Source organism: Mercurialis annua, linkage group LG6 (genome assembly GCF_937616625.2).
Source record: "Mercurialis annua linkage group LG6, ddMerAnnu1.2, whole genome shotgun sequence".
In the NCBI taxonomy this organism is placed as follows: domain Eukaryota; kingdom Viridiplantae; phylum Streptophyta; class Magnoliopsida; order Malpighiales; family Euphorbiaceae; genus Mercurialis; species Mercurialis annua.
The window spans coordinates 27,229,414-27,254,442 of record NC_065575.1 but is presented as its reverse complement, the minus strand read 5'-3'; positions in this window follow the sequence as shown (position 1 = coordinate 27,254,442).

The following is a 25,029-nucleotide window of genomic DNA, read 5'->3' as shown; positions in this document are numbered from 1 at the left end:
CAAAGTGTGTGTGAACAGTGACGGTAGATTAGTATGTCGCGTCTTAAGTCTCTTTACTGCATCGTTTTGATTACCATGCTTAAGTCTCAAACGTGTCGTTCCGATTACCTAATCATGGTTAGGTAATATTATGCAAAGTGTGCGTTAAAATTGACGATAGAGTACTATGTCATATCACAAGTCACTTTAACGCGTCGTTCCGATTACCTTAGCATTTTTAGGTTATATTATGCAAAGTGTGCCTGAAAAATGACGTTGGATTTGTATGTTGCGTCTCAATACTTTTTAACTCGTTTTTCCGATTACCTAAGCATGGTTAGGTTATATTACGCAAAGTGTGCGGGAAAAGTGACTCTAGATTAATATGTCGTGTCTCCAGTCTCTTTTACGCGTCGTTTCAATTACCATGCTTATGTCGCGTCACAAGTCTCTCTAACGCGTCGTTCTGATTACCTAAGCATGGTTAATTTTATTATGGAAAGTGTGCGTTAAAAGTGAAGCTAGATTAACATGTCGCGTCACAAGTCTCTTTAACGCGTCGTCCGATTACCTAAGCATGGTTAGGTTACATTACGCAAAGTGTGCGTGAAAAGTGACGGTAGATTAGTATGTCGCGTCACAAGTCTCTTTAATGCGTCATGGTTAGGTTATATACTTAGAGTGTGTATGAACAGTGACGCTAAATTAGTATGTCGCGTCTCAAGTCTCTTCAACGCGTGATTCGATTACCTAAGCATGGTTAGGTTATATCATGGAAAGTGTGCGTTTAAAGTGAAGCTAGATGACTATGTCGCATCACAAGTCTCTTTAATGCGTCGTTTTGATACCGAAGCATTACGAGGTTACATTACGCAAAGTGTGCGTGAAAAGTGACGTTAGATTAGTACGTCGCATCACAAGTCTCTTTAACGCGTCGTTACGAATACCTAAGCATGGTAATTTATATTATGGAAAGTGTGCGTGAAAAGTGACGCTAGATTAGTAGGTCGCGTCACAAGTCTCTTTAAAGCGTCGTTCCGATTACCTAAAAATGGTTAGGTTATATACCCAAAGTGTGCGTGAACAATGACGCTAGATTAGTATGTTGTGTCTCAAGTCTCTTTAACGCGTCGTTTTGATTACCATGCCTATGTAGCGTCACAAATCTCTCAAATGTGTCGTTCCAATTACCAAATCATGGTTAGGTTATATTATGCAAAGTGTGCGTTAAAATTGAAGGTAGAGCACTATGTCGCGTCACAAGTCACTTTAACGCGTCGTTCCGATTACCTTAGCATGGTTAGGTTATATGACGCAAAGTGTTCGTTAAAGTGACGCTAGATTTATATATTGCATCTCAACTCTCTTGAACTCGTTGTTCCGATTAACTAAGCATGGCTAGATTACATGACGCAAAGTGTGCTTGAAAAGTGACGCTAGATTAGTTTTTCGTGACTCAAGTCTCTTTAACGCATCGTTTCGATTACCTAAGCATGGTTAGGCTATATTACGCAAAGTGTGCGTGAAAATTGACGCTAGATTAGTATGTAGCGTCTCAAGTCTCTTTAACGTGTGGATTCGATTACCTAAACATGGTTAGGTTACATTACGCAAAGTGTGCGTGAAAAGTGACGCTAGTTAGTATGTCGCATCACAAGTCTCTTTAACGAGTCGTTTCGATTACTAAGCATGGTTAAATTATATACCCAAAGTGTGCGAGAAAAGTGACGCTAGATTAGTATGTCAATTCTCAAGTCTCTTTAACGCGTTGTTCCGATTATCTAATCATGGTTATGTTATATTACGCAAAGCGTGCGTTAAAACTGACGCTAGATTAGTATGTCGAATCTAAAGTCTCTTTAACGCGTCGTTTCATTTACCTGAGCATCATTAGGTTATATTACGCAAAATGAGCGTAAAAAGTGACGCTAGATTAGTATGTCGCGTGCAAGTCTCTTTAACGCGTCGTTTGAATTACTATGCTTATGTCGCGTCACAAGTCTCTTTTACGTGTCGCTACGAACACCTAAGCATGGTTTGGTTATATGACACAAAGTTTGCGTGACAGTGACGCTAGATTAGTATGTCACGTTTCACGTCTCTTTAACGCGTCTGTCCGATTATCTAAGCATTGTTAGGTTATATTCCGCAAAGTGTGCGTGATAAGTGACGTTGGTTTAGTATGTCGCGTCTAAAGTCTCTTTAAGGCGTCGTTTCATTATCATTCTTATGTTGCGTCACAAGTCTCTCTAACGCATCGTTCCAATTACCTAAGCATTTTATATTACGCAAAGTGTGCGTGAAAAGTGAAATAGACTAGTATGTCGCCTCTCAAGTCTTTTTGACGCAACGTTCCGATTACCTAAGCATGGTTAGGTTAAATTATGCAAAGAGTGCGTAAAACGTGATGCAAGATTTGTATGTCGTGTCTCAAGTCTCTTTAACGCGTCGTACCGATTACCTAAGCAGGGTTAAGTTATATTACGCAAAGTGTGCGTTAAAAGTGACAATAGATTAGTATGTTGCGTCTCAAGTCTTCTTAACGCGTCGTTTCGATTACCTAAGCATGGTTTGATTATATTATGCAAAGTGTGAAAAGTGACGCTAGATTAGTATGTCGCGCGTCTCAAGTGTCTTTATCCCATCGTTTCGATTACCATGCTTATGTCGCGTCACAAGTTTCTCTAACGCGTCATTCCGATTACCTTAGCATGGTTAGGTTATATTATGGAAAGTGTGCGTTGAAAGTGACGCTAGATTAATATATCGCGTCACAAGTTTCTATAACGCGTCGTTCCGATTACCTAAGCATGGTTAGGTTATATTACGTAAAGTGCGCGTGAAAAGTGACTATAGATTAGTATGTCGCGTCTCAAGTCTCTTTAACGCGTCGTTCCGATTACCTATGAAATGGTTAGGCTTTATACGCAAAGTTTGCGTGAAAAGTGATGCTAGATTAGGAAGTTGCGTCTCAAGTCTTATTAACGCGTCGTTTCGATTAACATGTATATGTCGCGTCACAAGTCTCTCTAACTCGTCGTTCCGATTACCTAATCATGGTTAGGTTATATTACACAAAGTGTGCGTTAAAATTAACGGTAGAGTACTATGTCGCGTCACAAGTTACTTTAACGCGTCGTTCCGATTACCTAACCAGTGATTGGATATATTACGCAAAGTGTGCGTGAAAAGTGACGCTAGATTTGTATGTTGCGTCTCAAATCTCTTTAACGCGTTATTCTAATTAACTAAGAATGGTTAGGTTATATTATGCAAAGTGTGCTTGAAAAGTGACGCTAGATTAGTTTGTCGCGTCTCCAGTCCCTTTCACGCGTCGTTTCGATTACCTAAGCATGGTTAGGTTATATTACGCAAAGTGTGTGTTAAAAGTGACGCTAGATTAGTATGTCGCGTTTGAAGTCTCTTTAACGCGTCGTTTCGATTACCATGCTTATATCGCGTCACAAGTCTCTCTAACGTGTAATTCCAATTACCTAAGCATTGTTAGGTTATATTACGCAAAGCGTGCGTGAAAAGTGACGCTAGATTAGTGTGTCGCGTCTCAAGTCTCTCTAACGCGTCATTTCGATTACCATGCCTATGTCGCGTTATAAGTCTCTCTAACGCGTCGTTTCGATTACCATGCTTATGTCGCGTCTCATGTCTCCTTAACGCGTCGTTTCGATTATCTAAGCGTGGTTAGGTTATATTATGCAAAGTGTGCGTGCAAAGTGACGCTAGATTAGAATGTCGCGTCTCAAGTGTCTTTAACCTGTTGTTTCGAATACCAAGCTTATGTCGCGTCACAAGTCTCTCTAACGCGTCGTCCTGATTACCTAAGCATGGCTAGGTTATATAAAAGTGTGCATTAAAAGTGACGCTAGATTACTATGTCGCGTCACAAGTCTCTTTAACGCGTCGTCTGATTACCTAAGCATGGCTAGGGTATATTACATAAAGTGTGCGTGAAAAGTGACGCTAGATTAGTATGTCTCGTCACAGGTCTCTTTACCGCGTCGTTCCGATTACCTAATCATGGTTAGGTTATATTAAGCAAAGTGTGCGTCAAAGTGACGCTAGATTAGTATGTCATGTCTCAAGTCTCTTTAAGGCATCGTTTCGATTACCATGCTTATTTCGCATGACAAGTCTCTCTAACACGTCGTTCCGATTACCTAATCATGGTTAGGTTATATTACGCAAACTGTGCGTTAAAATTTACGGTAGAATAATATGTCGCGTCACAAGTAACTTTAACGCGTCGTTCTGATTATCTAAGTATGGTTAATATATATTACGCAAAGTGTGCGTGAAAAGTGACGCTAGATTAGTATGTTGCGTCTCAAGTCTCTTTAACGCGTTGTTCCGTTTAACTAAGCATGGTTAGGATATATTTTGGAAAATGTGCGTGAAAAGTGACGCTTTATTAGTTTGTCGCGTCTCAAGTCTCTTTAACGCGTCATTTCGATTACTTAATCATAGTTAGGTTATATTACGCAAAGTGTGCATGAAAGGTTTCACTAGATTAGTATGTTGCGTCTCAACTCTCTTTATCGCGTCGTTTCGATTATTATGCTTATGTCGCGTCAAAAGTCTCTCTTACGCGTTTTTCCAATTACCTAAGCATTGTTAAGTTATATTACTTAAAATGTGCCTGAAAATTGACGCTAGATTATTATGTCGCGTCTCAAGTCTTTGTAACTCCTCGTTTCGATTACCATGATTATGTCGCGAACAAGTCTCTCTAACGCGTTACCTAAGTATGGTTAGGTTATATTACACAAAGTGTGCGTGAAAAGTGATGCTAGATTTGTATGTCGCATTTAAATTCTCTTTAAGGCGTCGTTTCATTACCATTCTCATGTCGCGTCACAAGTCTCTCTAACTCATTGTTCCAATCACCTAAGCATGGTTAGTTTATATTACGCAAAGTGTGCGTGAAAAGTGAAATAGATCAGTAAGTCGCGTCTCAAGTCTTTTTGACGCGTCGTTCTGATTACCTAAGCATGGTTAGGTTATATTATGCAAAGTGTGCGTGAAAAGTAACGCTGCATTAATATGTTGCGTCTCAAGTGTCTTTAACCCGTCGTTTTAATTACCATGCTTATGTCACGTCACAAGTCTCTCTGATGCGTTGTTTCGATTACCTAATCATGGTTATGTTATATTATGCAATGTGTGCGTTAAAAGTGACACTAGTTTACTATGTCGTGTCACAAGTTTCTTTATCGCATTGTTTCGATTACCTAAGCATGGTTAGGTTATATTACGCAAAGTGTGCGTGAAAAGTGACTCTAGATTAGTATGTCGCGTCACAAGTCTCTCAACGCGTGGTTCTGATTACCTAAACATGGTTAGTTTATATTATGGAAAGTGTGCGTTAAAAGTGAAGCTAGATTACTATGTCGTGTCACAAGTCTCTTTAACGCGTCGTTATGATTACCTAAGCATGGTTAGATTATATTACGCAAAGTGTGCGTGAAAAGTGACGCTAGTTAGTATGTCGCGTCACAAGTCTCTTTAACGCGTCATTCTGATTACCTAAGCATGGTTAAATTATATATGCAAAGTGTTCGTGGAAAGTGACGCTAGACTAGTATGTCGAGTCACAAGTCTCTTTAACGGGTCGTTTTGATTACCTAACAATTGTTAGGTTATATACGCAAAGTGTGCGTAAAAAGTGATGCTAGATTAGTAAGTCGCGTCTCAAGTCTCTTTAACGAGTTGTTTCAATTACCATGCTTATGTCGCGTCACAAGTCTCTCTAGCGCATCGTTCCGATTTCCTATTCATGGTTAAGTTATACTACGCAAAGCGTGCGCTAAAATTGACGGTAGAGTATTCTGTCGCGTGACAGGTTACTTTAACGCGTTGTTCCGATTACCTAAACATTCTTGGGTTATATTACGCAAAGTGTGCGTGAAAAGTGACTCTAGATTTGTATGTTGTGTCTCAAGTCTCTTTAACGTGTTTTTCCGATTAAATAAGCATGGTTAGGTTATATTTCGCAAAGTGTGCTTCAAAAGTGATGCTAGATTAGTTTGTCGCGTCTCAAGTCTCTTTAACGCCTCTATTCGATTACCTAAGCATGGTTAGGTTATATTACGCAAAGTGTGCTTGAAAAGTGACGCTAGATTAGTATGTCGCGTCTCAAATCTCTTTAATGCGTCGTTTCGATTACCATGCTTATATCGCGTCAAAAGTCTCTTTAATGCGTCATTCCGATTACCTAAGCATGGTTAGGTTATATTATGCAAAGTGTGCGTGAAAAGTGACGCTAGATTAGTATGTCGCGTCTCATGTCTCTTTAACGCGTTGTTCTGATTATCTAAGCATTGTTAGTTTATATTACGCAAAGCTTGTGTAAAAAGTGACGCTATATTAGTATGTTGGGTCTCAAGTCTCTTTAACGCGTCGTTCTGATTACCTAACCATCGTTAGGTTATATTACGCAAAGTGTGCGTAAAAAGTGACGCTAGATTAGTATGTCGCATTTCAAGTATCTTTAATGCGTCGTTCCGAACACCTAAGCATGGTTAGGTTATATCACACAAAGTGTGCGTGAAAAGTGAAGCTAGATTAGTATGTCGCATCTAAAGTCTCTGTAAGGCATCATTTCATTACCATTCTTATTTGGAGTCACAAGTCTCTCTAACGCATTGTTCTAATTACCTAAGCATGCTTAGTTTATATTAGGGAAACTGTGCGTGAAAAGTATAGATTAGTATGTCGCGTCTTAAGTCTTTTTAACGCATAGTTCTGATTACCTAAGCATGGTTAAATTATGCAAAGAGTGCGGAAAAAGTGATGCTAGATTGGTATTTTGTGTCTTATGTCTTTTTAACGAGTCGTTCCGATTACCTAAGCATGGTTAGGTTATATTACGCAAAGTTTGCGTTAAAAGTGACAATAGATAAGTATGTCGCGACTCATGTCTCTATAACGTGTCGTTTCGATTACCTAAGCATGGTTAGGTATATTACGCAAAGTGTGCGAGAAAAGTGACATTAGATTAGTATGTCGCGTCACAAATCTCTCTAACGCGTTGTCCCGATTACCTAAGCATGGTTTGGTTATATTACATAAAGTGTGCGTTAAAAGTGACTGTAGATTACTATATCGCGTCACAAGTTTCTTAACGCGTCGTTCCGTTTACTTTGAGTGTGATTAGGTTATATTATGCAAAGTGTGCGTGAAACGTGACTCTAGATTTAGTATGTCGTGTCTAAAGTCTCTTTAACGCGTCGTTTCGATTAGCATGCTTAAGTCGCGTCACAAGACTCTCAACGCGTCGTTCTGATTACCTAAACATGGTTAGTTTATATTATGGAAAGTGTGCGTTAAAAGTGAAGCTAGATTACTATGTCGCGTCACAAGTCTCTTTAACGCGTCATTATGATTACCTAAGCATGGTTAGATTATATTATGCAAAGTGTGCGTGAAAAGTGACGCTAGTTATTATGTCGCGTCACAAGTCTCTTTAACGCGTCGTTCCGATTACCTAAGAATGGTTAAATTATATACGCAAAGTGTGCGTGGAAAGTGACGCTAGACTAGTATGTCAAGTCACAAGTCTCTTTAACGAGTCGTTTTGATTACCTAACAATTGTTAGGTTATATACGCAAAGTGTGCGTAAAAAGTGATGCTAGATTAGTAAGTCGCGTCTCAAGTCTCTTTAACGAGTCGTTTAGATTACCATGCTTATGTCGCGTCACAAGTCTCTCTAGCGCATCGTTCCGATTTCCTATTCATGGTTAGGTTAAACTACGCAAAGCGTGCGCTAAAATTGACGGTAGAGTATTATGTCGCGCGACAGGTTACTTTAACGCTTTGTTCCGATTACCTAAACATTCTTGGGTTATATTACGCAAAGTGTGCGTGAAAATTGACTCTAGATTTGTATGTTGTGTCTCAAGTCTCTTTAACGTGTTGTTCCGATTAAATAAGCATGGTTAGGTTATATTTCGCAAAGTGTGCTTGAAAAGTGATGCTAGATTAGTTTGTCGCGTCTCAAGTCTCTTACGTGTCGGTTCGATTACCTAAGCATGGTTAGGTTATATTACGCAAAGTGTGCTTGAAAAGTGACGCTAGATTAGTATGTCGCGTCTCAAATCTCTTTAACGCGTCGTTTCGATTACCATGCTTATATCGCGTCAAAAGTCTCTTTAATGCGTCATTCCGATTACCTAAGAATGGTTAGGTTTTATTACGCAAAGTGTGCGTGAAAAGTGACGCTAGATTAGTATGTCGCGTCTCATGTCTCTTTAACGCGTTGTTCTGATTATCTAACCATTGTTAGTTTATATTACGCAAAACTTGTGTAAAAAGTGACGCTATATTAGTATGTTGGGTCTTAAGTCTCTTTAACGCGTCGTTCTAATTACCTAACCATCGTTAGGTTATATTACGCAAAGTGTTCGTAAAAAGTGACGCTAGATAAGTATGTCGCATTTCAAGTCTCTTTAATGCGTCGTTCCGAACACCTAAGCATGGTTAGGTTATATCACACAAAGTGTGCGTGAAAAGTCAAGCTAGATTAGTATGTCGCATCTAAAGTCTCTTTAAGGCATCATTTCATTACCATTCTTATTTCGCGTCACAAGTCTCTCTAACGCATCGTTCTAATTACCTAAGCATGCTTAGTTTATATTAGGGAAACTGTGCGTGAAAAGTATAGATTAGTATGTCGCGTCTTAAGTCTTTTTAACGCGGAGTTCCGATTACCTAAGCATGGTTAGGTTATATTATGCAAAGTTTGCGTTAAAGGTGACAATAGATAAGTATGTCGCGGCTCATGTCTATAACGCGTCGTTTCGATTACCTAAGCATGGTTAGGTATATTACGCAAAGTGTGCGAGAAAAGTGACATTAGATTAGTATGTCGCGTCACAAATCTCTCTAACGCGTCGTCTCGATTACCTAAGCATGGTTTGGTTATATTACAAAAAGTGTGCGTTAAAAGTGACTCTAGATTACTATATCGCGTCACAAGTTTCTTAACGCGTCGTTCTGTTTACTTTGAGCGTGGTTAGGTTATATTACGCAAAGTGTGCGTGAAACGTGACTCTAGATCTAGTATTTCGTGTCTAAAGTCTCTTTAACGCGTCGTTTCGATTAGCATGCTTAAGTCGCATCGCAAGTCTCTCTAACGCGTCATTCTGATTACCTAAGCATGTTTAGTTTGTATTATGGAAAGTGTGCGTTAAAAGTGAAGCTAGATTACTATGTCTCGTCACAAGTCTCTTTAACGCATCGTTCCGATTACCTAAGAATGGTTAGGTTATATTACGCAAAGTGTGCATGAAAAGTGACGCTATATTAGTATGTCGTATCTCAAGTTTTTGCAACGCGTCGTTTCGATTACCATGCGTATGTCGCGTCACAAGTCTCTCTAACACGTCGTTCTGATTACCTAATTATTGTAAGGTTATATTATGCAAAGTGTGCGTTAAAATTTACGGTAGAGTACAATGTCGCGTCACAAGTCACTTCAACGCGTCGTTCCGATTACCTAAGCATGGTTAGGTTATATTATGCGAAATGTGCGTGAAAAGTGACGATAGATTAGTATGTTGCGCCTGAAGTCTCTTTAACAAGTTTTTTGGATTAACTAAGCATGGTTAGGTTATATCGCGCACATTTTGTGTGAAAAGTGACAGTAGATTAGTTTGTCGCGTCTCAAGTCTCTTTAACGCGTCGTTTTGATAACATAAGCATGGTTAGGTTATATTACGCAAGATGTGCGTGAAAAATGACGCTAGATTAGTATGTCGCGTCTCAACTATCTTTGACGCGTCGTTTTGATTACCATACTTATGTCGCGCCACAAGTCTCTCGAACGGATCGTTTCGATTACCTAAGCATGGTTAGGTTATATTACGCAAAGTGTGCGTGAAAAGTGACGGTTGATTAGTATGTCGCGTTCTTTAATGCGTTGTTTCGATTACCATGCTTATGTCACGTCACGGGTCTCTCTAACGCCTCGTTCCGATTACCTAAGCATGGTTTAGGTTATAACCTAACCATACTTAGGTAATCGGAACGACGCGTAAAAGAGACTTGTGATGCGACATATTAATATAGCGTCACTTTTAACGCACACTTTCCTTAATATAACCTAACCATGCTTAGGGAATCGGAACGACGCGTTAGAGAGACTTGTGACGCGACATAAGCATGGTAATCGAAACGATGCATTAAAGAGACTTGAGACGCGATATATTAATCTACCGTCACTTTTCACGTACACTTTGCGTAATATAACCTAATCATGATTAGGTAATCGGAACGACGCGTTAAAGAGACTTGTGATGCAACATACTAATCTAGCTTGACTTTTGACACACAGTTCGCGTAATATAACCTAACCATGCTTAGGTAATCCGAATGAGTCGTTAAAGAGACTTAAGACGCGACATACTAATCTAGCGTTACGCTTCACGCACACTTTGCGTAATATAACCTAACCATGCTTAGGTAATCGGAACGACGCGTTAAAGAGACTTGTGATGCGACATATTAATGTTGCGTCACTTTTAACGCACACTTTCCGTAATATAACCTAACCATGCTTAGGTAATCGGAACGACGCGTTAGAGAGACTTGTGACGCGACATAAGCATGGTAATCGAAACGCGTTGCAGAGACTTGAGACACGACTTACTAATCTAGCGTCACTTTTCACGCACACTTTAGATAATATAGCTTAACCTTGCTGAAGTAGTCGGATCGACGCGTTAAAAAGGCTTGTAACGCTACATAGTAATCTAGCGTCACTTTTCACGCACACTTTGCGTAATATAACCTAACCATGCTATTGTAAACGGAACAACGCATTAATGAGTGTTTTGATAGGACATAGTAATCTAGCGTCACTTTTAACGCGCACTTTCCGTAATATAACCTAGCCATACTCAGGTAATCAGAAAGACGCGTTAAAGAGACTTTTGATGTGACATCGTAATCTAGCGTCACTTTTAGCATACACTTTATGTAATATAACCAAACCATGTTAGGTCATCGAAACGACGCGTTAGAGAGACTTGTGACGCGACATAAGCATGGTAATATCACAACGATGAATTAAAGAGACTTGAGACGCGACATACAAATGTAGCGTAACTTTTCACGCACACTTTGTGCAATATAACTTAACCATGCTTAGGTAATCGGAACGACGCATAAAAGAGACTTATGATGGGACATACTAATCTAGCGTTACTATTTAACCTAACCATTCTCAGGCAATCAGAAAAACGCTTTAGAGAGAATTGTGACATGACATAAGCATTGTAATGGAAACTACACGTTAAAGAGACATGAGACGTGACATACTAATCTAGCGTCACTTTTTCACGCACACTTTGCATAATATAGCCTAAGCATGATAAGGCAATCAGAACTAAGCGTTTCAGAGACTTATGACGCGACATAAGCATGGTAATCGAAATGACGCGTTATAGAGACTTGAGACATGACATACTAATCTAGCGTCACTTTTCAAGTACACATTACGTAATATAACCTAACCATGGGTATTCGGAACGACGCGAAAAAGAGAATTGTGACGCGACATAGTAATCTAGCGTCACTTTTAACGCACACTTTCCGTAATATAACCTAACCATGCTAGGTAATTGGAACGACGCGTTAGAGAGACATGTGACTCGACATAAGCATGGTAATCGAAACGAAGCATTAAAGAGACTTGAGACGCGACGTTATAATCTAGCATCACTTTTAACGCTCACTTTGCGTAATATAACCTTAACATGCTTAGGTAATTGGAACGACGCATTAAAGAGACTTGTGATGCGACATACTAATCTAGCGTCACTTTTCACGCACACTTTGGGTAATATAACCTAACCATGCTTAGGTAATCGGAACGACGCGCTAAAAAGACTTGTGACCCAACATACTAATTTAGAGTCAGTTTTCACGCACACTTTGCGTAATATAACCTAACCATGCTTCGGTAATTGGAACGACGCGCTAGAGAGACTTGTGACACAATCGAAACGACGCGTTATAGAGACTTCAGATGCGACATACTATTCTAGCGTCACTTTTCACGCACACTTTGCGTAATATAACCTAACCATGTTTAGATAATTAGAACGATGCTATAAAGAGATTTGTAACATGACATACTAATCTAGCGTCACTTTTCACGCACAATTAGCGTAATATAACCTAACCATGCTTAGGTAATCAAAACGACGCCTTAAAGAGTGTTGAGACGCGACATACTAATATAGCGTCATTTTTCACGCATACTTTGCGTAATATAACCTAATCATGCATAGGTAATCGGAAAGACGCAATAGAGAGACTTGTGACGCGACATAAGTATGGGAATCGAAACGACGCGCTAAATGGACTTGAGACGCGACATACTAATCTAGCGTCACTTTTCACGCACACATTGCATAATATAGACTAAAGATGCTTAGGTAATCGGAACGACGCGTTTGAGATTCTTGTAACGCGATATACTAATCTAGCGTCACTTTTCACACACACTTTGCGTTATATAACCTAACCATTCTTAGGGAGTCGGAACGACGCGTCGCAGAGACTTGTGACCTGACATACTAATCTAGCGTCACTTTTCACGCACACTTTGCGTAATATAACCTAACCATCTTATGTAATCGGAACGACGTGTTAAAAAGACTTGTGATGCGACATAGTAATATAGCGTCACTTTTAACGCACACTTTCCGTAATATAACCTAACAATGCTTAGGTAATCGCAACGACACGTTAGAGAGATTTGTGACGCGCATAAGCATGGTAATTAAAACGACGCGTTAAAGAGACTTGAGACGCGACATATTAATCTGGCGTCACTTTTCACGCACACTTTGCGTAATATAACCTAACCACGCTTAGGTAATCAGAACGACGCGTCAAAGAAACTTGAGACGCGACATACTAATCTAGCGTTACTTTGCACGCACACTTTGCGTAATATAACCTAACCATGCTTAGGTATTCGGAACGACGCGTTTGAGACACTTCTGATGCGACATAAGCATGGTAATAGAAAACGATGCATTAAAGACACTTGAGACGCGACATACAAATCGAGCGTCACTTTTCACTTTGCGTAATATAACCTAACCACGCTTAGGTAATCGGACCAACACGTTAAAGAGACTTGAGACTCAACATACTAATCTAGCGTCACTTTTCACGCACACTTTGCGTAATATAACCTAACCATGCTTAGTTAATCAGAACGACGTGTTAAAGAGACAAGTGACACGACATACTAATCTAGCTTCACTTTTCACGCACAGTGTGCGTAATATAACCTAACCATGCTTAGGTAATCTGAACGACGCGTTAAAGAGACTTGAGACGCGACATACTAATCTAGCGTTACTTTGCACGCACACTTTGCATAATATAACCTAACCATGCTTAGGTAATCGGAACTACGCGTTTGAGAGACTTGTGACGAGACATAAGCATGGTAATCGAAAACGATGCATTAAAGAGACTTGAGACGTGACATATAAATCGAGCGTCATTTTTCATGCACACTTTGCGTAATATAACCTAACCATGCTTAGGTAATCAGATCGACTCGTTAAGGAGACTCGTGACGGGACATACTAATCTAACGTCACTTTTAACGCACACTTTGCATAGTATAACCTAACCATTCTTAGGTAATCAGAATGACGCGTTAGAGAGAATTCTGACCCGACATATGCATGGTAATCGAAACAACGCGTTAAAGAGACTTGAGACTCGACATACTAATCTAGCGTCACTTTTCACGCACACATTGCATAATATAGCCTAACCATGCTTAGGTAATCGGAACGACGCGTTAGAGAGACTTGTGACGCGACATAAAACATGGTAATCGAAGCGACGCATTATAGAGACTTGAGAGGCGACATACTATCTAACGTCACTTTTAAAGCACACTTTGCGTAATATAACCTAACCATAATTAGGTAATCGGAACGACGCGTAAAAGAGACATGTGATGGGACATAGTAATCTAGCGTCACTTTTAAAGCACACTTTTCTTAATATAACCTATCCATGCTTAGGTAATCGGAACAATGCGTTAGAGAGACTTGTGACGCGACATAAGCATGGTAATCGAAATGACGTATTAAAGAGACTTGAGACGCGACATATTAATCTAGCGTCACTTTTCACGCACACTTTGCGTAATATAACCTAACCAGGCTTAGGTAATCGGAATGACGCGTTAGAGAAACTTGTGAGGCAACATACTAATCTAGCTTCACTTTTCACGCACACTTTGCGTAATATAACTTAAAAATGCTTAGGTAATCCGAACGACGCGTTAAAGCGACTTGAGACGCGACATACTAATCTAGTATTCCTTTTCACGCACACTTTGTGCAATATAACCTAACCATGCTTAGGTAATCACAACGACGCGTTAAAGAGACTTGTGATGCGACATATTAATGTAGCGCCACTTTTAACGCACACTTTCCGTAATATAACCTAACAATGCTTAGGTAATCGGAACGACGAGTTACAGAGACTTGTAACTCGACATAAGCATGGTAATAGAAACGACGCGTTGCAGACACTTGAGACGCGACATACTAATCTAGCGTCACTTTTCACGCACACTTTGCGTAATATAACCTAACCATGCTTATGTATTCAGAACAACATGTTAAAGAGCCTTTTGATGGGACATAGTAATGTAGCATCAGTTTTAACGCACACTTTCCATAATATAACCAAACCATGCTTAGGCAATCGGAACAACGTGTTAAAGAGACTTTTGATGCGAGATCGTAATCTAGCGTCACTTTTAACACGCACTTTTTGTAATATAACCTAACTTGTTAGGTAATAGAAACACTGAGACATAAGCATGGTAATCGCAAAGATGCATTAAACAGACTTGAGACGCGACATACAAATCTAGCGTCACTTTTCACGCACACTTTGCGTAATATAACCAAAACATGGTTAGTTAATTGGAACAACGCGTAAAAGAGAATTGTGACGGGACATACTATTCTTGCGTCACTTTTAACGCACACTTTGCGTAATATAACCTAACCATTTTCAGGTAATCAGAACGACGCTTTAGAGAGAATTGTGACATGACATAAGGATGGTAATCGAAACGACGCGTTATAGAGACTTGAGACGCGACATATTAATCTAGCATCACTTTTCACGCACACTTTGTGTAATATAACCTAACCATGCATAGGTAATCGGAACGATGCGTTAAAGAGACTGGTGAGGCAACATACTAATCTAGCTTCACTTTTCACGCACACTTTGCGTAATATAACCTAACCATACTTAAGTAATCGGACCGACGCGTGAAAGAGACTTGAAACGCGATATACTAATCTAACGTCACTTTTCACGCACACTTTGCGTAATATAACATAACCATGCTTAGGTAATCTAATGTCACTTTTCAGGCACATTTTATGACGCGACATACTAATCTAGCATCACTTTTTACTCACACTTTGCGTAATATAACAAAACCATGCTTAAGTTATCGGAACGACGTGTTAGAGAGACTTTTGACGTGACATATGCATGGTAATCGAAACGACGAGTTATAGAGACTTGAGACGTGACATACTAATCTAGCGTAACTTTTCACGCACACTTTGCATAAGATTATCTTGTGGGAACGACGCGTTAGAGAGACTTGAGGCACGGTATACTAATCTATTGTTACTTTTCAAGCACACTTTGCGTAATATAACCTAACCATGCTTAGGTAATCGGAACGATGCGTTAGAGAGACTTATGACGCGACAAAAGCATGGTAATTGAAACGACGCGTTAAAGAGACTTGAGACGCGACATACTAATCTAGCGTAACTATTTACGCTCACTTTGTGCAATATAACCTAACCATGCTTAGGTAATTGGAATGAAACATTGAAGAGATTAGAGACGCTACATACTAATATAGCATCACTTTTCAAACACACTTTTTTTAATATAACCTAACCATGCTGAAGTAATCGGACGCGTTAAACAGACTTGAGACACGACATACTAATCTAGCGTCACCTTTCACGCACAATTTGCATTATATAACCTAACTATGCTTAGGTAATCAGAACGACGTTTTATATAGACTTTTGACGGGACATACTAATCTAGCGTTACTTTTCACGCACACTTTGCGTAATATAACATAACTTTGCTTAGGTAATCGGAACGACGCGTTAAACAGACTTAAGGCGCGACATACTTATCTATTTTAACTTTTCACGCACACTTTGCGTAATATAACCTAACCATGCTTAGGTAATCGGAACAACGTGTTAGAGACTTTTCTGACGCGACATGAGCATGGTAATCAAACGATGCATTAAAGAGACTTGAGACACGACATACTTATCTAGCGTCACTTTTTACGCACACTTTGCGTAATATAACCTAACCATGCTTAGGTAATCGGAACGACGCGTTAAAGAGACTTGAGATACGACATACTAATATAGCATCACTTTTCACGCACACTTTGCGTAATATAACCGAACCAGGCTTAGGTAATCAGAACGACGCATTAGAAAGACTTGTGACGCGACATAAGCATGGTAATCAAAACAACGCGTTTAAGTGACTTGAGACGCGACATACTAATCTAGCGTCACTTTTCACGCACACTTTGCGTAATATAACCTAACCATGCTTAGGTAATCGGAGCAACGCGTTAGAGAGATTGTGACGTGACATAAGCATGGTAATCGAAACGACGCGCTATAGAGACTTGAGAAGCGACATACTAATCTAGCGTATCTTTTCACGCACACTTGTGTAATGTAACCTAACCATGCTTAGGTAATCAGACCGACGCGTTAAAGAGACTTGTGATGCGACATACTAATCTAGTATTACTTTTCATGCACACTTTGTGTAATCGAAACGACGCGTTAGAGAGACTTGAGGCGCGACATACTAATCTATTGTTACTTTTCAAGGACACTTTGCATAATATAATGTAATACCCCAAAATAATTTAAGGTAATTACGTCGTGCCACGTGTCGTAGATTCCGATAAAATTAAATTAAGGAGAATTTAATTTAGTTATATCGGGAATTTAGAATAAATTTTAATAAGTCAATTAGCGGGATTTGAGGATTTAACTTCAGAAATTAATATAAAATAAATTATAAATCCCGTAACGATAATTATTTCTCCAAAGTCCGCGAAATAATTTATAGTATTTATGGTAAAAGTTTCGAATCGATCGGAGATCGTTTAAAATTTGGACGCGAATAGGTTTTGGACTAAATTGAAACTTTTGAAAAGTTTCAAGGAACAAAGTGCAAATTAGCCGGATTATATATCATTTCCTTCAGATGAAGGAATCGCTAGAATCATCTTCTTCCTTCTTTTTATTCAAAACGGCGATAACGTACGGTTCGTCGCGCGGTTTCTGTTTTTCGTCCGTTTCCGACGTTATATAACTCAAAACGATCGTATTTCAGTGGCATATCACGGTAAGCTTGACGTTTTCTCGTTTAAACGAATATATTTTGAGTTATATCGATTCAAAGTTTTAGGCCACGAAACGATTTTATCGTTTTAATCGATATTAGGATTGAATTATAGCGTTTTGAAGCAAGATTACGTGTTTGGAGTGTGTTTAGAGCGTTTTGACTATTGAAAGCACGTCGGAAATCGACCCCTTGCAATAGCCCGTGGCTGTGCGTCGCACATCCGAACTGTGCGAACGCACAGTCAGATGACTGTGCGAACGCACAGTCTGCCAGGACGCACAGTCTGCCAGGACTATGTGAACGCACAGCCACACTGTGCGGGCGCAAAGTCCCATGTGCAATCGTACAGGCAGACGCGCGCACGCACAGTGTTTTCGCCTATCGACCCGTTTTGAGGAAAAAATTTGTACGCGCATATCGAGAGTTGAAATGGATTAATATTCGATTAATTAGAGGCGTTAACCTAATGAGGTTAAAATAAAATTTAATCAGAAACGGTAATTGATCCGTAAACGAGTTAAATACCGTTTATCGGCATATACGTGAGAAGCACGACGATTTATGAAAGTAAAACGTGTCGAATCTCGAGTCTAGAGTTAATCTTAGAATAGGATCCTGATATGAGTCAAGTTTTTAAAATTTGTTTTAGATCCGGCGAGGCAAGAAGCAGCTGGACCAGTAGATCGCGAAGCTTGACGTTCCAAAGCCCCGACGTATTTTTGGATAAGCGTTTTCAGTGAGTTTATATGATTTTCTTTTAATGTATTTATTCAAGCAATTATTTTATATTGCTTTATGTTTGAATTGCATGTTTTATATGCAAATTTTTTATATGAATTGCGCATACACTTGATTTGAAACCAGTATTGATCTGATGGAACGTGCTACCTATTGAGCGACAATAGGACTGCGTGATCACCATTTTTGATTTAATACAGCTCTGAATTGATTATGATTATAAAATTCAACATTGGGTATATGATTTCGATACGAGTGAGCACTCGGTTACGGTGTAACCTGGAGTCCCCGTATCTAGAGGGTTGGACCCACCAGTGAGTTGGACTCACAACTTGATATTAATGATTGGGTTGCTTGATTGATGATTAGTATGTTTGAGGATTAAGGTTTCAATCGGATCTCGTACTTGGCTGCATACGGTTGAACATCGTTTTATGTTTTATTTGATACTTATTAGTAAATGTATGAACTCACTCAGTATATTCCCATACACTGACCCCTCACAGATTTCCTTTCAGGTTAAAGACGCTTTTGACGTAACGGACTTCTATCCTACTTCCAGAAGTCTGTATTTTTGAAAGTATGTAAAGAAACAGTACTTTACTCTTAGAGCTGCAGTAGATAAGTATTTTGCAAGTCAGCTTGTAATGTATAGTTTTCTGTAAATATAACTTTAATGTTTTAAAGTTTTAAAGTTTTAAATGTTTTACGATTGCTGCGTTTTGATATATGAGACTACCAGAGGATATGTATGTCTGGCATGTGTGCCTCAGCATGACACGTATTTATGTATGTCATGCATGACGTTTATATTTGCGAAAAATTATTTTACATTTTTAGGCTTGCTACAGGTTTAAGAGAAACCACTCCCATTCCCTAGCGCCGGTCTCGGCCCTGAGATTGGGTCGTGACAATTTTGGTATCAGAGCATGGTCCAGTTACCATTGCTTATTTCAATAAAGTGTTATATGATTAAGATTTTCTTAGGAATTCTACTACAGCACATAGGATTCAAGTTTTGTCTTTGTTATGTAATCGTTTGATTTTTTTAAAATTTCCAGCTTTCCCTCTAGGATTTGAGTCTGTCTTACGTGTGTGTTCGCATGTGATGAGATGCGCGTTTAATACGATATGAGTTTGCGATGATATGCGATTATGTGGTTAAGTAACGCTGTTTGTCTTGGTCAGGATGTCTGACCAACGACAAGAAGAAGAGCGAGCTGCCACTGCAGCACGAAACGTTATAGAAGGGGCGCATGACGTCCATCCAGAAGCTCAAGATGAGTCTTCTTTTCACGGCGGAGGTGGTGGCCAAGAGGCCCAGGCGCAGGCACCTGGAGTGCAAGTGCAAGCCCAGCAACCTAATGTTGTGGATTTTGATCTGAATCAGTTTCTAACGGGAATTGCGGCTATGCAAGCTAATCAGGCTGAGGTGCAGAATATGCATCGTGAACAACTACAGCAGCAATAGCTACGCAATGTTGCTTTTACAGATCGAGACATCCTTTTGGCTTATATGAGCCTCAAGCCAACTAAGTTTGACGGCTCAGGCGATGCATTAGACTTCCTAGAAGAAGTAGAACGTAATGCTCGACGTCTGCAAGCTAATGAGAGGCAGACCATCATCATGGTGGAAATGTCAATGAAAGGACCCGCGAAAGATTGGTTTCAGAAGCACATTCAGCTAACCATGGATACTATGACCTGGGCTGAATTCGCAAACCACTTTAGAGAATACTTCTTACCATATGCGGTGACGGAGAGTTATCGTGATCAGTGGCTGACCCTGAGTAGAGGCAATCGGTCTGTGCAAGAGTTTGTAACAGAGTTTACCAGAGTGAGTAGGTTTGCACCAGACCTGACTGCAGACCCAGCCAGAGTGAACTTGAGGTTTGTAGAAGGTCTAGGAGCTGAATTTGTGAGTCTGACGTCTGATATCTTAAGAACCCTAGTGCAATTGATCGACAGTGCTAGGCAAATGGAAGTTTCTCTGATCCGTTTTGGAAAGATTCCCGATCCTTCCAATGTTGCGCTTATGAGGAGTGATATGTTCCGTAGCGTACAGAGCGCACCTACTCAGTCATACGTGAGAAGTTATTCTCGACCCACATCAAGTCAGCAGAAAAATAAGAGAGCTCGATATGGAACTAGAGTCAGTACTTCAGGCAGCGGTTTTAGTGCTAGATCTATGAGTGATATGGGAGGCGGAGTTCCTATATGTCTGAACTGTAATAGGAGGCACTATGCCGCGTGCTACATTGCTAGTGGAGCATGTTTTAACTGTGGTCAACGGGGTCACTTTGCTAGAGATTGTCAGAGGCAGATGCCTCAGGGCTCGATTTCTACTGTGATGCAGCCTTCCTATCAGCAGCAGAGGACTGCGCAACATACAGCATCAGGATATGACAAGACAGGGAGTACCTTCACTGGTTAGAGAGGCCGTGGTTACGCAAATCGAGGAGGAATAAATGGCGGAGGTCGTGGCATTGGCCAGACTTCGTAGGCTGGTGGGAGTCAGGCTAGGGTCTTTGCACTGAATCCTCAGGAGGCTCAGGCTTCCAATGCTGTGGTGCAAGGTACCTTTCCTATCGCTTCTCAAGACGCATTAGTTTTATTTAATCCGGGTGCTACACATTCTTTTGTTTTGCCTAGTTTTGCGAGCAAGCTAGGTGTGCAACCAGCGTATCTTATGAACCCTTTGCCAGTAGCTACCCCAGTCGGAGAGAGTGTGGAAGTTAGTATCGTTTATCCGTCTTATCCTATGAGAGTTCAAGGACGAGATTTGTTAGTTGATTTGATTTTACTCGAGGTATTAGCTTTTGACGTCATACTAGGAATGGATTGGCTAGCACAACACTACGCCAATGTGGGTTACCGAAAGAAGACGGTAACGTTTAACACGCCTGGATTTGAAGCGGTTTCAATTCAGGGTGACAAGATGGAATCTTTTACGAATATTATCTCAGCTATTAAAGCTTGTCACATGTTGAAGAAAGGGTGTCAAGGATTCTTAGCGATAGTACGAGACGTGGAGAAGAAAAGTACAAATTTAAGTGATGTACCAGTGGTGTCAGAATATCTGGACGTTTTTCCAAAGGAATTACCTGGATTACCCCCAGATCGCGAGATTGAGTTTTGTATCGAATTGGCTCCTGACACGAAGCCGATATCGATACCTCCTTATCGAATGGCGCCAGCAGAGCTCAAGGAACTTAAGGATCAGCTAGAAGAGTTGTTTGATCACGGTTTCATTAGACCGAGTGTATCCCCGTGGGGTGCACCACTGTTGTTCGTGAAAAAGAAAGATGGATTGCTTCGACTTTGCATTGACTATCGACAGCTGAACAAGGTGACGATCAAGAATAAGTATCTGTTACCTAGAATCGGCGATTTATTCGATCAGTTACAAGGAGCGAAGTATTTCTCCAAGATCGACTTGAGATCAGCCTATCATCAGCTGAAAATTCGTGACGATGATGTTCAAAAGACTGCCTTTCGAACTCGATATGGACATTACGAATTTCTTGTTATGTCATTCGGATTGACGAACGCGCCAGCAGCCTTCATTGATCTGATGAATAGAATATTCAAACTGTACTTGGATCGGTTTGTATTGTGTTTATCGACGACATTTTGATTTATTCACGTTAAGAAGAAGAGCACGCACATCATCTATGGATAGTACTACAGACGCTAAGAGGGCATCAGCTTTATGCCAAATTCTCGAAATGTGAATTTTGGCTAACGGAAGTGGCTTTCTTGGGTCATGTGGTGTCATAAAGCGGTATTAAGGTTGACCCAAAGAAGATCAAAGCTGTGATAGAATGGAAACGACCCGAATCAGTTACGGAAGTTTGAAGTTTCCTCGGCTTAACAGGATATTACAGACGATTTGTAAAAGATTTTTCGAACATCGCTGTACCTTTAACGAAGCTGACTCGGAAGAATCCAAATTCAACTGGACAGACCATTGCGAGCTCAGTTTTCTGAAACTGAAAGAGTGTCTGACAACGGCACCAGTCTTAGCGCTACCAGAAGGAACGGATGGGTTCACAGTTTAATGTGATGCATCAAGAGTTGGACTAGGATGCGTCCTTATGCAAGATGGTCGAGTAATCGCGTACGCCTCGCGGCAGCTTAAGAAGCACGAAATGAATTACCCGACGCATGATCTGGAGTTAGCGGCGGTGATTTTCGCGTTAAAGATCTGGAGACATTATTTATACGGCGCCACGTGCGAGATATTTACAAATCATAAAAGCTTGAAGTACATTTTCGATCAACGAGAATTGAACCTCAGACAGAGGAGATGGATGGAGCTATTAAAAGACTATGACTGCACGATACAATACCATCCGGGCAAAGCTAACGTAGTGGCAGATGCGTTAAGTAGGAAGTCGGCAGGAAGTCTCGCGCATGTTACAACGGCATGGCGGAGATCATTAATTAACGATATTCACACGATGTTTAGCCAAGGAATGGAATTCGAGATTTCATCTCTCGAAAATCTAATGGCCCAGTTAACGATACGATCAACGTTGATAGATCATATTAAAGAATTGCAAGCAGATGATCCTCAATTAAAGCATTTAATTGAAGAAGTGCAACAAGGAAAAAGTCAAGATTTCAGTATCGTTAACGGAATACTGAAATATGGCAATCGAATGTGTGTTCCAGACGTGGAAGACTTGAGACAGAAGATCATGGAAGAGACTCATTGGACGATTTATAGTGTTCATCCAGGTTCCACGAAGATGTATCGTGACATCAAGACGACGTATTGGTGGAGTGGAATGAAGAAAAACATCGCAGATTTTGTGGCTAAATGTCCGACTTGTCAGCAAGTCAAATTAGAACATCAACGACCCTACGGATTCCTTCAGCCCTTACCCATTCCAGAGTGGAAGTGGGAGAAAGTTACGATGAATTTCGTGGTCGGATTACCCAAGACACAGAAAGGTTTTGACTCCATTTGGGTAATCGTGGATCGTTTGACGAAGTCAGCGCACTTCATTCCTATAAAGACGACTTATTCTGAAGCAAAGTTAGCGGAGATTTACATTGACAAGATTGTGAGCCTACACGGAGTTCCCATGTCCATCGTGTCAGACAGAGGTTCTGTATTTACCTCTCACTTTTGGAAGAGCCTGCAAGACGCGTTAGGAACGCGATTAAACTTCAACACTGCTTTTCATCCTCAGACAAACGGCCAGTCTGAACGAACGATCCAGACGTTAGAGGATATGCTTAGGCTATGTGTATTAGACTTTGGAGGTAGTTGGGATACGTACCTACCTCTAGTTGAATTCGCCTACAACAACAACTATCACTCGAGCATCAAGATGGCTCCATACGAAGCGTTATACGGGCGTAAATGTCAATTCCCTATCTGTTGGTATGAAGTTGGTGAGCGGAAGCTCACTGGAGCAGAAATTATTTAGATTACGTCAGAAAAAGTACCGTTGATAAAGCAATGTCTGAATACTGCTTCCAGTCGACAGAAGAGCTATGCGGACCCCAAGAGGAAAGATATCGAATTTCAAATCGGAGATTACCTTTTCCTTTAGGTATCACCGATGAAGGGAGTAATTCGTTTCGGAAAGAAGGGAAAGTTGGTTCCGAGATACGTCGGACCATACCAGATCGTGGAGCGCATAGGCTCTGTTGCCTACAAACTGGACTTGCCACCGGAGATGTCGCAAGTTCATCCTGTCTTTCATATTTCCATGCTTCAGAAATATGTACCAGATCCCTCTCGAATAATTCAACCACAAGTAGTGGGCGTGAGCGAAGAGTTAACCTACGAGGAACGGCCAGTGCAGATTGTCGATACGCAGATACGACAATTGCGAACGAAGAGAATTCCGATGGTGAAAGTCTTATGGAGAAGTCAATCCGTAGAAGATTGCACGTGGGAGACAGAAGAGGAGATGAGGCAAAAGTACCCATATCTATTTACTCAAGGTACGTGGCTAAAGTTTTAAATTCGAGGACGAATTTATTTTAAGGGGGGGTGAATGTAATACCCCAAAATAATTTAAGGTAATTACGTCGTACCACGTGTTGTAGATTCCGATAAATTAAATTAAGGAGAATTTAATTTAGTTATATCGGGAATTTAGAATAAATTTTAATAAGTCAATTAGCGGGATTTGAGGATTTAACTTTAGAATTAATATAAAATAAATTATAAATCCCGTAACGATAATTATTTCGCCAAAGTCCGCGAAATAATTTATAGTTTTATGGTAAAAGTTTCGAATCGATCGGAGATTGTTTAAAATTTGGACGCGAATAAGTTTTGGACTAAATTGAAACTTTTGAAAAGTTTCAAGGACCAAAGTGCAAGTTAGCCGGATTATATATCATTTCCTTCAGATAAAGGAATCGCTAGAATCATCTTCTTCCTTCTTTTTCATTCAAAACGGCGATAATGTACGGTTCGTCGCGCGGTTTCCGTTTCTCGTCCGTTTCCGACGTTTTATAACTCATAACGATCGTATTTCAGTGGCGTATCACGGTAAGCTTGACGTTTTCTCGTTTAAACAGATATATTTTGAGTTATATCGATTCAAAGTTTTAGGCCACGAAACGATTTTATCGTTTTAAACGATATTAGGATTGAATTATAGCGTTTTGAAGCTAGATTACGTGTTTGGAGTGTGTTTAGATCGTTTTGACTATTGAAAGCACGTCGGAAATTGACCCCGGGCAAAAGCCTGTGGTTGTGCGTCGCACAGCCGAACTGTGCGAATGCACAGCCGAACTGTGCGAACGCATAGTCAGGTTACTGTGCGGACGCACAG